The 11,358-nt window shown below is 32.6% G+C and overlaps 1 long non-coding RNA gene across 1 annotated transcript in view; it reads left to right on the top strand.

The window, feature by feature from the left end:
- LOC118189684 (uncharacterized) overlaps positions 1-1,429 on the top strand; it is a 213,644-nt gene extending 212,215 nt beyond the window's left edge. Inside the window, exon 4 of the long non-coding RNA XR_015042996.1 lies at positions 854-1,429. This is a non-coding gene — a long non-coding RNA (uncharacterized LOC118189684). The remainder of the gene's footprint in view (positions 1-853) is intronic.
- The last annotated feature ends 9,929 nt before the right edge of the window (positions 1,430-11,358 follow it).

Consider the following 11,358-nt stretch of genomic DNA (forward strand, 5'->3'; position numbering starts at 1 on the left):
ACCAATACCAGTTTTATCTTATTTCATGAGTGACTTAATCCATAACTTAAAAAATTTTAAAAAGTATACAAATATGTTTACCTATATTGAATGATAAAGAGACTGTAGCATATATGCTCAATTATTTCGTCTATTAGGTATTATTCTAGATAATTAAATTTTTTCGTATATTTGTTAAAATAAAACCATATGATATAGCCTCATTCAAAAACTCATAACGCAGTTTACAAAACATTGCATGTACCATAATAATTGCCCATAGGGCAATTCAGGGCTTAACTTCATCACCATCGGAGCTCGACTCCGATGTATTCCTCTGACACTTTTTAATTGAAGCTGTGATTCAAGACGTAGCTTCAAAGAAGTTTTGCTGCACAAATGAATCGCAATATTATTAAAAAATTCCAGCAATTATTCAACTTAAGGTTATTGGTCAAATTTGGAGGTAGTAAAATTGGGGTTACTAGATATTGAACGTAAGCAGAACTTCCCTTGTGAAGAGTAAAATAAATGCAAAAACGTAAGACTTTAAGGAAGAAAATTCCCATGTCATAAACGGATGCTTTTAGGACGAGAGAATTCTTATTCGTGTACCTATTTAGCGAAGAAAATTGAGCTATCTTCTCTCTTCTTGTAATATACATCGTTGCTCGTCGTTTCATTTATTGTTTTTTAATTTATATCTTTGCATTTCTTTCACTTTTAAGTTGTCGTATTTATTATCTGATTTTATTCAACGGCAGTCTTTCATAGGACTCCGACACTTCCAATTTTAGAAATTAAACCTGTAGTAAGTAAAAATAACTTAGCTTGTAAATTTAATAAATTTTCACGACTGATTTCTTTCTTCAAGGACTGTGTAACGTGTACCTCAAGGACTGTGTAATGTGTACCTGAAGGACTGTGTACGTCAAGGACTGTTTTTCTCAAGGACAATAGGACTTTTTGGAAGCAGGAGATGAGAAAAATGTGCAATGCCATCGCCAGGACTAGGACCACGGATGCGCCCCGAGCGTGATGACCACTACACCACGAAGGCATGCTAAGAAGGCGGGAATTCTATAACTTAATCTTATAACTGTTAATCATAATTTCCTTTTATCATTAACCTCAGAATTTGTTGCCCAATAAAGAAATCTTCAAGCACCAAGTATAAAGCAATTTTTCAAGCAACATATTATTTTTTAAATTCGTTCCAAAATATCCAAATACAAAGCCGAAAAGTGGAAATTTTGTTAAACAATTTCTTTTTAACATAGCCGCTAAAGAAGAAAATGTCAAAATATTTTGGTTGAATTGTTTAACAAGTGCAATGCTTCTTCGTTCAATTATTCTAAACTCTTAATAAGTCCTTCGCCAGTGTGTATTAAAATGTTTATAATTTCTATATGTAGTAATAAATTCGTTTTAAGTTTATTATTTCTATACTAATACAAAATATATTTTTGATTCAAGTGGCTTTTAAATTATCCACATTATTAACATGTAACGACAAATCTTTTATATTTAAAGGATGCAAAAAGCATTCCTGAATCGGTTTTTGCAGTTAAGGACAATAAAATGAACACATTTTTAGAAACTTCTTCCTTTCTTTGCTTTAGCTTTGGAATGAAATACTCTTGCTGTAGCCACTCATTAAATCATCTAAATCATCGTTAAAAGTTATTAATTCCCTTTTTATGCAGTGCTTCTCCCTCCCCCCCCCCCACTCATGATCCCTTCTAACAATGTCTGATTTCTACATTAGAGTACTTCTTAAGTTCTCGTGCCAGAAAAAAATAATAATAAATCCATCTCCCTGCAAATAGTAATCGTACTAATTTGAAGCCTTTCGCAGTTTCAGTTTCTGCATATCTCGTAGAAGAGCTGTGTCATATACCACGCCATACTACTCTTCAGGATAAACCAAAACTAAAAATTCTATAGAATAAGAGTCTAAGGATAACTACAGTTGTCCCTGATTATAATCGGAATAACATCCTACAATAAAATGAATTGAAAGAATTGAAATTGAGAAAACAGAGGAAATCAGAATTGAAAAAACAGAGGATCCTTAATAAAATTGACGAGAATTTTTGAGAAAGGCGATCCATTGTAACATGATTAACTATACGAAAAATGAGGATAATGTAATACTGAATAATACTGAAAAGTTGCATTGTCATGCTCACTTGTTTAATATCATTTCAAGTATTAGCAACCGTTTAATGTCTATTACACCTTTCTTTTAGTTGCCTTGTCAATTTACTTTCAACTAGGAAACTCAAATTTCAGCTGTCGTCAATTAATTTTCCAAACTTCTTTAAATCTCCAACAATCAGAGCAGCAGCTAAGGTCATATGTAGGGACGCATGGCACAGATTATCCTCTCCTACAACTCCTGTGACCATCTCCTTCGTCATGTGTCAATTCTATTCATGAAAGTGGACAACGAAAGACAGATACAACTTTAAATGTCCGCTTCTTTTTTTAATTTTATTACTTCATATGAAAGCTGAATAAAACTCTGCTACACTTCTTTAGATTGTGTTTAAAAAAAATATATATACCTACTTTACCCTCAGTAATTTTTAGTCATCTAACCTTTTTTTTAGTCCAAAGTCCCTGCGATTTTGCGTCGAATCACTCTGAATGTCCGTTCACTTTTCAAACTGTTGCCACCAAATATTATTGCCCTGTATTATATTTGAAGAAATTAAATAATGAAGAACCTGCATCAATGTATGTATGTTTCTCGCATATTTATAAAAAAACGATACCTAGAGCCATCAGATTTTGAATGACGTAATCCTCCTACTGCGAATATTGGCATCTAGAAGCCCAAATTTAAAATTTGGACTTTGTTTTATTATCGACTAGCCGCTACGCAGCAAGCCTTCGTCTGGTTTTTAAATGTACCTTAAAAATGCCTAAAGGGAATACCCAACATTAAATTTAAAACCTGCACAGAATTTTACTCTGCGGATCAACTATTTCAAAAATAAATAACTAAATAAATAAATAAAATTTTAAAAAATGTATCACATATTAAAAAATTCAAATGAAATAAGCAACATCCCTTTATACAAATATTAATTATCCTAATAAATAAATTAACAAACTTTCCGTTGCAAAATCTTAAGAATTCAAATGGTATAAAGGAAGATAAGAACTTTGTTTCCTAAAACATATCAGGCAAAACTTGTTATATAATTAAAATTATGTATAATTAAAACATAATATAAAAAATTACAATGAAATAAGTATAAATGTTATATTTTCAAGAGGAAACAGCAGTCCAGTATCCAAAGCAATGAATGAAAAACTGTTGTTTTTCCTCACATTTTCACTGAAGTCACGTTTCTAAAAGAATGAAACTATCATCAGAAAGCAATAACCAATCAAAACTGTGCTTTGTGGATGACATATTCAAAATAACAAACCTCTTTGCCATTAGCTAATAAAGAGAGAGGGGAAAAAAAAAAAAAAAAAAAAAAAAGGAAATTCTTTCTGTTGTGCCGGGCGATACACGTGCACATCAGAATAAGAAGATTGCGATGTGCGTGTTGAGTATGCAAAAATCAAAAGTAAATAAGCAGCATGACATAATCAATATCCTTAATACAAATATTAATTATTCTAATAAATAAATTAACCAACTTTCCGTTGCCCCCCCCAAAAAAAAATCATGCTAAACTTTTTAGTATCTTAAGAACAGTGAAATAAGATAAGTATTTTATCTCATATTTTCAACAGTCAACAATCCAGTATACAAATCATTGAATGAAAAACTCTTGTCAAAACCACGTTTCTAAAAGAATGAAACTATTCAAAATGATACAATTTCATCCAAAAAAGATAAAATAAAAAAAAATCTGATTCGAATTTTGAAAAAAAATCGCTTCGAAGTGCACTGGCTCTTGTCTAGATGCACTTACGTACCAAATTCCGTAGCCCTGGGTCTATTAGCTTACGCGCAGCACGAACGAAAGACTCTTTCAAAGAGACTCTTTCTTTTATTACATGTAGAGATTTCATATTTTGTAAAACTTTAATGAATTTTTATTATCAAACTGAAGGATTTCAAAGCGAGCAATGGCAACGTTTTACAGAAAAAAAAAATTTTATCTCCAGCGCGCGAGACTGTGTATCAGAAATTCTAAAGATATGCTCAATTTAAAATTATTTTGGGATATTGCTCTTGAACTGAATTTCATGTTTTAAGTGCAAAGGACATGATATTTAATACGTAAAGGTAACACACGAGATGTCAAAAAAAAAAAAACAAAAAAACAAAAAAAAACGCCCCTTTAGACGTAATTTAAAATCTGAAACTTTTCTTTTTTCTTAAATTATATTTAAATAGGTCTCTGAAGGCAGAATTTAAAAATTGAAACAAACGCATCAGTTAAAAATATTGTTATGAATTTTGTATTTAGATAGCTAATTTTAGTAGAAAGATAATTAAAATTGTTTTATTTCTTTTTGCATTCATTTCTTCAACAAGAGATGCATGCTTTCACAACACTCAAAAACATTTATTTGAATCAAACTTGTAAGTACGACATGAACTACATGTGTGGTAAGTTTATATTACAGCATTAAAGTAATTGCTTTGTTAAAGCGTTATAAGTAATTGCTTTTGTTGATCACGACTGTATATTAATAAAGAAATTTTGGTGAGATGATCCACTGATAGCGTAATTTTACAAAGGGCCTAAACCATTCCACATTACGGAACTTATTCATGAGTCTCTGCCATCTTGCAGCATTAATCTTCCATCAGGAAAATTTCCGGGTTTTCGCAACAAAAATCCAAATTGGTGCCAGATCTGTGGGTACTTAGTGGAAAGGATTGGTTTAGATTTCGAGTTGTTGATATTCTTTATGATCATCATTTAGTCCAGTCTTGAAGTTTGACAAAGGATATACTTGACATACTGATTTGATATACTATAAGAAGTAATAACTGGATGATTGCTTAAAAGTACTTAAAAAAATGGGTCATTCGGGCTTTATATCTAAGTGGATTAGGCAATCACTTTCCTGCGGTAACACAGCTCAGTTGCAAACTGCTATTAAGAAGATTTCTTCATCGCTTCCTGGAGTGAATCATAAACAGCTATCCCTCAGTTGTTTTCCCCAATTAATGAACTAAACAACTGGAATGCAGTATAACGTGTTACAGATTTAAACTGAATTCTTTGTAAATAAATTTGAAACATTTTTAAACTTTTAATAATTTCTAAGGCATTCAAATCATAGTTCAAACACTGTGCTCGTAGCTTTTATATTCATAAAATGCATTCGATGAAAGCTGTTATCTTCTGAAACTATTCCAAGAGAATTACAACAATTCACCTGTGCTAACATCACCACGAACTTAATTTCAAAACGTGTTTTAAGTAGACGCAACAAAGATTTAGATTACACTGAAAACCTCATTCCTTCGCCTAATTTAAATTTATTGCTTGCAAGTTACATTCATTAAAATTCCAGACTTCGAAGACGCTTCGAAGTAATTAGACTATAGAGTTGAGATCTCGAGCAACAGATTGGTCGATCGAAGTTTAAGAGTGGCGAGGAATTTCCTGTAGTCGAAATTTATTCGAGGATTGAATGAGGATCGATTGAAAATTTAATGCAGAAAGTTATAACCATCGCGCGTCTTGTTAAATTTGTATCGGTACAAGAATAAAATTCTATTTCAGTCGGTAAGAGACGGATAACTTAAATTTCTTGGCACTGAAAAAGAATCAAAAGCAAAGCTGTGTTATTATTGTTTCACAAAATGAACAAGCAATTTGGAAGCGACTGGACGATAGACCTAGTTATAGAACGAAGAGCAACAATTCAATGAATTTATATGCTTATTAATACGATACAGTTTAACCATGAAATGCAAAACAGGAAAATGCAACATAGATGACAAAGGTGAATTGAATGGCTAGTCGAATTTTTTTTTTCTACATAACTTCTGGCTTCGATGCTTATTCCAACTGAAAGACAAACATTTTTAATTCTTTTAAAAAATTTCAATAGTAAATCATTAATAATAATAAAAATTTTGTAATAAGAAAATTTATTAGCCCAAACCTAAAAGAGCTATTAGCCTCGAAATGGTATTTTGCAATGAATTACTAAAAGCGTTGAATCACTTTTCGAATTGTTGCCACCAAATATTATCGCCCTGTATTAAAGAAATTAAAAAAGGAAAAATCTGCATGAATGTATGTATGTTTTTCGCAATGTGAAAAAACAACGGTACCTAGACTCATCCAATTTTGGAAAACGTAGTCTTCCACCCGAATATGGGCACCTGGAATTCCGAATTTGGTATGTGTAATTTGTTTTATGATCTATTTCATATTTTGGAAAACTTTAAAGAATTTTTGATAAAAAAACTCGGTGATTTCAAAGAGAGCAGTGGCTACACTGTACAGAATAAAACATTTTTATCTCTAGCGCGTGAGACTGTCTATCGGAAATTCTGTTTTTAAATATTTGTAACGCAGTGTGGCGTCAGCACAAGTGCTCTCGAAACGTACATGTGTCTGTAAATGAAAGAAACCCTTTTTGGACGTAATATAAAATCTGGAATGTTTCAAAAAAAATTTTTTATTTAATTTTTAGTCCAAAGGGATCTGAGTCCCGAAGGACTATTACTTTCCTTTTGGCATTTTGCGTCGGACTCCTATAAATGTCGGTTCACTTTTCAAACTGTTGCCACGAAATGTTAGAGTCCTGCATTATATTTGAAGAAATTAAACAATGAAAAATCTGCATAAATGTATGCATATTTCTCACATTGTGATAAAACAACGGTATCTAGAGCCATGCAATTTTGAATGCCGTAATCCTACTGCGAATATGAGCATTTGAAATCCCAAATTTGAAATTTGGAATTTGTTTTATTATCGATTTCATATTTTGTAAAACTTTAACAAGTCGAACTTTTGAGTAACAAACTCAACGATTTAAAAGCAAGGAATGGCAACAATCTACGGGGGAGAAAAAACCTTTTTATCTTCATCGCGTCGAACTGTGTATCGGAAATTCTAAAGATAGGCTTATTTTAAAATTATTTTGCGACATTACTATTGAACTAAATTTTATGGTTTAAGTGCAAAGAGCATGATATTTAATAAATAAAGGTAACACACAAAACATTAAGAAAACGCCCCTTTGGACGTAATTTAAAATCTGAAGCATTCCAGATTTTGTTTTACAAATTTAAAGCTTTTTATTTTATTTTATTTTACTTTGTTTTAAACCAGTAACAGCTAACTATTGGTTGAGAGAAATATCTGACTAGCAGATCTAGTATTTATTATGGTGTTCGTTTGATTCTTATTATATTCAATTAATTTTACCATTCAAATTATGGAAGGCAGTAGCGTTTGCTCGTCATTTGAACGAGATTGTAAATGGTCAACATTCGGTCACATTCATGTGCCTCCAGGTTTTTATCACAACGGGGGGGGGGGGGGAATCTGAAATGTTTCAGATTTTAAATTACGTCCAAAGTGGCCTTTTTTTTAACATTTTGTGTGTTACCTTTATTTATTAATATCACGTTCTTCGCACTTAAACCATAATTCAGTTCAATAGCAATATCGAAAAATAGTTTTAAAATGAGCATATCTTTAGAACTTCCGATACAGAGACTTACGCTCTGGAGACAAAAATGTTTTTTTCTGTACAACGTTGCCGTGGCTCGCTTTGAAATCCTTAAGTTTGTTAGTCAAAAATTCGTTAAAGTTTTACAAAATAGGAAACCGGTAATAAAACAAATTCCAGATTTGGTCTTCCACATGCTCATATTCGTAGGAGGATTACGTCGCTCAAAATTCGATGGCTCTAGTATCGTTGTTTTATCACAATGCGAGAAATATACATACATTTACGCAAATTTTTTTCATTATTTAATTTCTTTGACCATAACACAGGGGTAATACTTCCTGGTACAGTTTGAAAAGTGATTCGCCGTTTGTAGTGAATCGAAGCAAATTCGCAAAACGAAAACAATAGTCCTTCAGGAACAAAGCCCCTTACAAACCCTTTTACGCTTTTTACGGCTTTCAGGGACAAAACCTTAATAAAAAAAATAATAATAAAAATAAAAAAAAACAGCAAGAAGATTTTCATTCTAAATATTCCACATCGAAGTTCTTTGATAAATTCTAACATGTCTATAAAAACCGTTTCTTATACATTCAGTGCCGTTAGAGCGAATATTTACAGTAAATGCCCGTCTCTTAGTGCTTTTGCGAATAATAAACAATATTGTTACGAAGTTTGTACTTAGATAGCTAGTTTTAGCAATTATTTTATTTGAAATTGTTTTATTTCCTCGAGCAACGCAGCGCGAGATAAATTTTAAGAGAAAGTAATGCGAAAAAGTAAAAATACAGGAGCACGTGCATTTAACATTGAATAAATGGATATCTCGGTTATTTGCATTGAAATTGCATAACAGTAATTGACCACTATGTTAGCTGTAACCGTAATTCCACACTCTTTTTGCTTTCCAGAAATCTCGAGAAGCAGAAATTACTTGAAATATCTCGCAACCGGTCGAAGCTTAAAGTCGGAGAAACAGCATCTCAGGTCAGTTGTTTAGCTCGTTGCTTAGTTACTGCTGTTGCGAGTTCCGCGTAAACTGAGAAATTCGATTTAGCTTTCTCTTTAGATGCACTTTATATTGCGTTATTTTTTTATGTTTTTATTTATTTGAAGTCTAATTACTGATTATGCTGCGTGATATTGTGAATACGAATATCTTGGAGGGAAATTTCAGCGTTCTGATATATTTATTTTTATAAGAATAAATTTTATTAACCTATTATCGGACTTGGGCGTTCAGTCTATTACGAACCTGTACGCACGCAACAATATCAATTGATTCATTACCCATGGTGTTTTCAGAAGCTTGACTCAAATCTGCAAGCGATCGGATTACTTTTCCGACGGTGGTGAAAAAATTGGCAAAACACTCTGTCAAGCCATATGCCCACCCGATTTTCGCTTTCGTAGACTCAGCTTATAAGGTATGTCTCCCGCCTTCTTAGCATGTTTTCGTAGTGTAGTGGTCAGCACGCTCGGCGCGTATTCAAGAGGTCCGTGGTTCGAGTCCCTGCGAAGGCATTGCTTATTTTTCAAGTCTCCTGCTTTCAAAAAATACCTAATAGCTCTACAGTGGCGCCCGAACTAAAAGGGTGGTGGATGGTGATTCTCCCCCTCCTGCAAGATTTGGCGATTGGGTCTCCTAATCCCCAGTCGCCCTTTAAAAGCGGGAGTTCATAAGGTATTTCTCCCGCCTTCTTAGCATGCCTTCGTAGTGTAATGGTCAGCACGCTCGGGGCGTATTCGAGAGGTTCGTGGTTCGAGTCCCGGCCAGGGCATTGCTCATTTTTCATCTTTCCTTTTCCGAAATAACTTAATGTCTCTACAAGCTTAAGGAACTTCTTTACGAGCTAAATATTAGCTCTTGACTTTGTAACATTAGTATAATTTTAAAACAATATTTTGCAATTAAAATTATTAAATTGAAATCCGGAAACTTGCTAATGAAGCGACATTAACAAATATTCTCAGGCTCATTTCAGATTAGGATCTGGATTCTCAGGATCGTCATTTGATCAGATATGAAATGAATTCAGATCTCTGTTAGAAACTGATATTTGCGTATTAACGCAAAGCAGATTTTGAGAATGCTCCGAACTCTGAAATCTACGCACATAACAATCATACGTATAATAGTTCTTCAGTTTTAGCAAATAATGTCACTATTTGCATATGCTTTAAGACGGCCTCTACCTTCTTATGTACCCTAGCTACGATTAGAATTTTGATTTTAACCATATACAATGAAAGCCTGTAGAGTAGTCACCGGCCCTAGTGATTAACGGGCATTTATGCTCTCTTTCACTAATCTCAGCTCGTAAATAAATTAATTGTTGCTGTGCTTTTAGAGTGAGACTTTTATCTGTTTTGAATCCGAGCCACCAAAAGTTTGTTGTAATTGACTCTGATGATAGTTACGTTACTTTGTTGGATTTTTTTTATGGGATTTGCCTGGCAGTGAAAGAACTGAGGTATTCCTTTAGCCATAGACACAAATATTCTTTTAGCCATAGACATAACAAATTTGTCATAAATAATGTTTCCAAAAGGAGTAATAGAAATGGATGTTGTATTTAATAAGACATGAAAGTAAGATCCTATAAAAGGATAATTAATTCTTCTATAGTTGATCGATTTATTAGCTTGTCTACACTTTATTTCGCCACCACTTCCGGGCTCATATTGCGTTATTTTCAGTTAGAATAATTTTTCTACGTCGATTTGCTGTTTCTAACAGTAGGTTTCTTGTTTTCTTGTTGCTTTGTATTCGTTACTTTACTTTCTACGCGATTTGAGAATATTGCCTTTTGTTTTTAAAGAACTTGTAATATATTGCGCATTTAAATAGTTGTGAAAATATAATAGAACAAACCTAGATATTTAAAATTGAAAAATGGCTAGGATTGACTAAGCGAAAAACTGATGTTTCATAGGTGATGGATCCAGGACAATCTACTAGCACTAAGAATATTGAAATGGGAAGAAAAATATTTATAGAAAATATAATGAAAGTATTATTTTATTATATAATTATTTATCATTTGGGGTTACCTAGGAAAAGGACTGAAAAGGACTCTCAACCTCAATGTGTTGTTTGCAGTGAACTATTATCCAATCAAAGTATGAAACCATCGTTTCTAAATAGACATCTTGACTCTGAGCATACCGGTTTAAAGGATAAATCTGAAGAATATTTTAAGAGGAAATTATAGGAGTTCAAAACTAGTAAACAAGTAATGAAACCCTTTGTTACTTCAAGTGTAAAAACTTTGGAAACTAGTTACCTAGTAAGCCTAAGAATTGCTAAGACTGGGCCGGCTCACACTATTGGAGAAAACCTTATATTACCAGCAGCAAAAGATATTGTTTTAACATCATTCAACGAAAAAGGCGGCTAATGAACTTAATAATATTCCGTTATCAAATCATACAGTAAGTCGAAGAATTTATGAAATGGCAAATTCCATAAAAAAGACACTTACTTAGTAATAAAATACAGTGAGTATTTCGCACTGCAATTGGATGAAAGTACTGACATGACGAACTTTGTTCAATTATTAATTTACATACATTTCTAAGAAGATAAACGAATTGCCGAAGAGTATTTATTTTGTGCATCTCTTCTTGATAGAGCAACTGCAAATGAAATTTTCAAAATAATTAACAGTTTTATTATATTGTTTTCAAAGTAACTATAGTTATTTTCAGAGTATTTTGGCAATATTCCTTGGAACAAGTGCATTGCCATACGCA

This window comes from Stegodyphus dumicola, chromosome 9, assembly GCF_044657685.1.
Source record: "Stegodyphus dumicola isolate Sdum_Otavi_A_Nest chromosome 9, ASM4465768v1".
Classification (NCBI taxonomy): Eukaryota; Metazoa; Arthropoda; class Arachnida; order Araneae; family Eresidae; genus Stegodyphus; species Stegodyphus dumicola.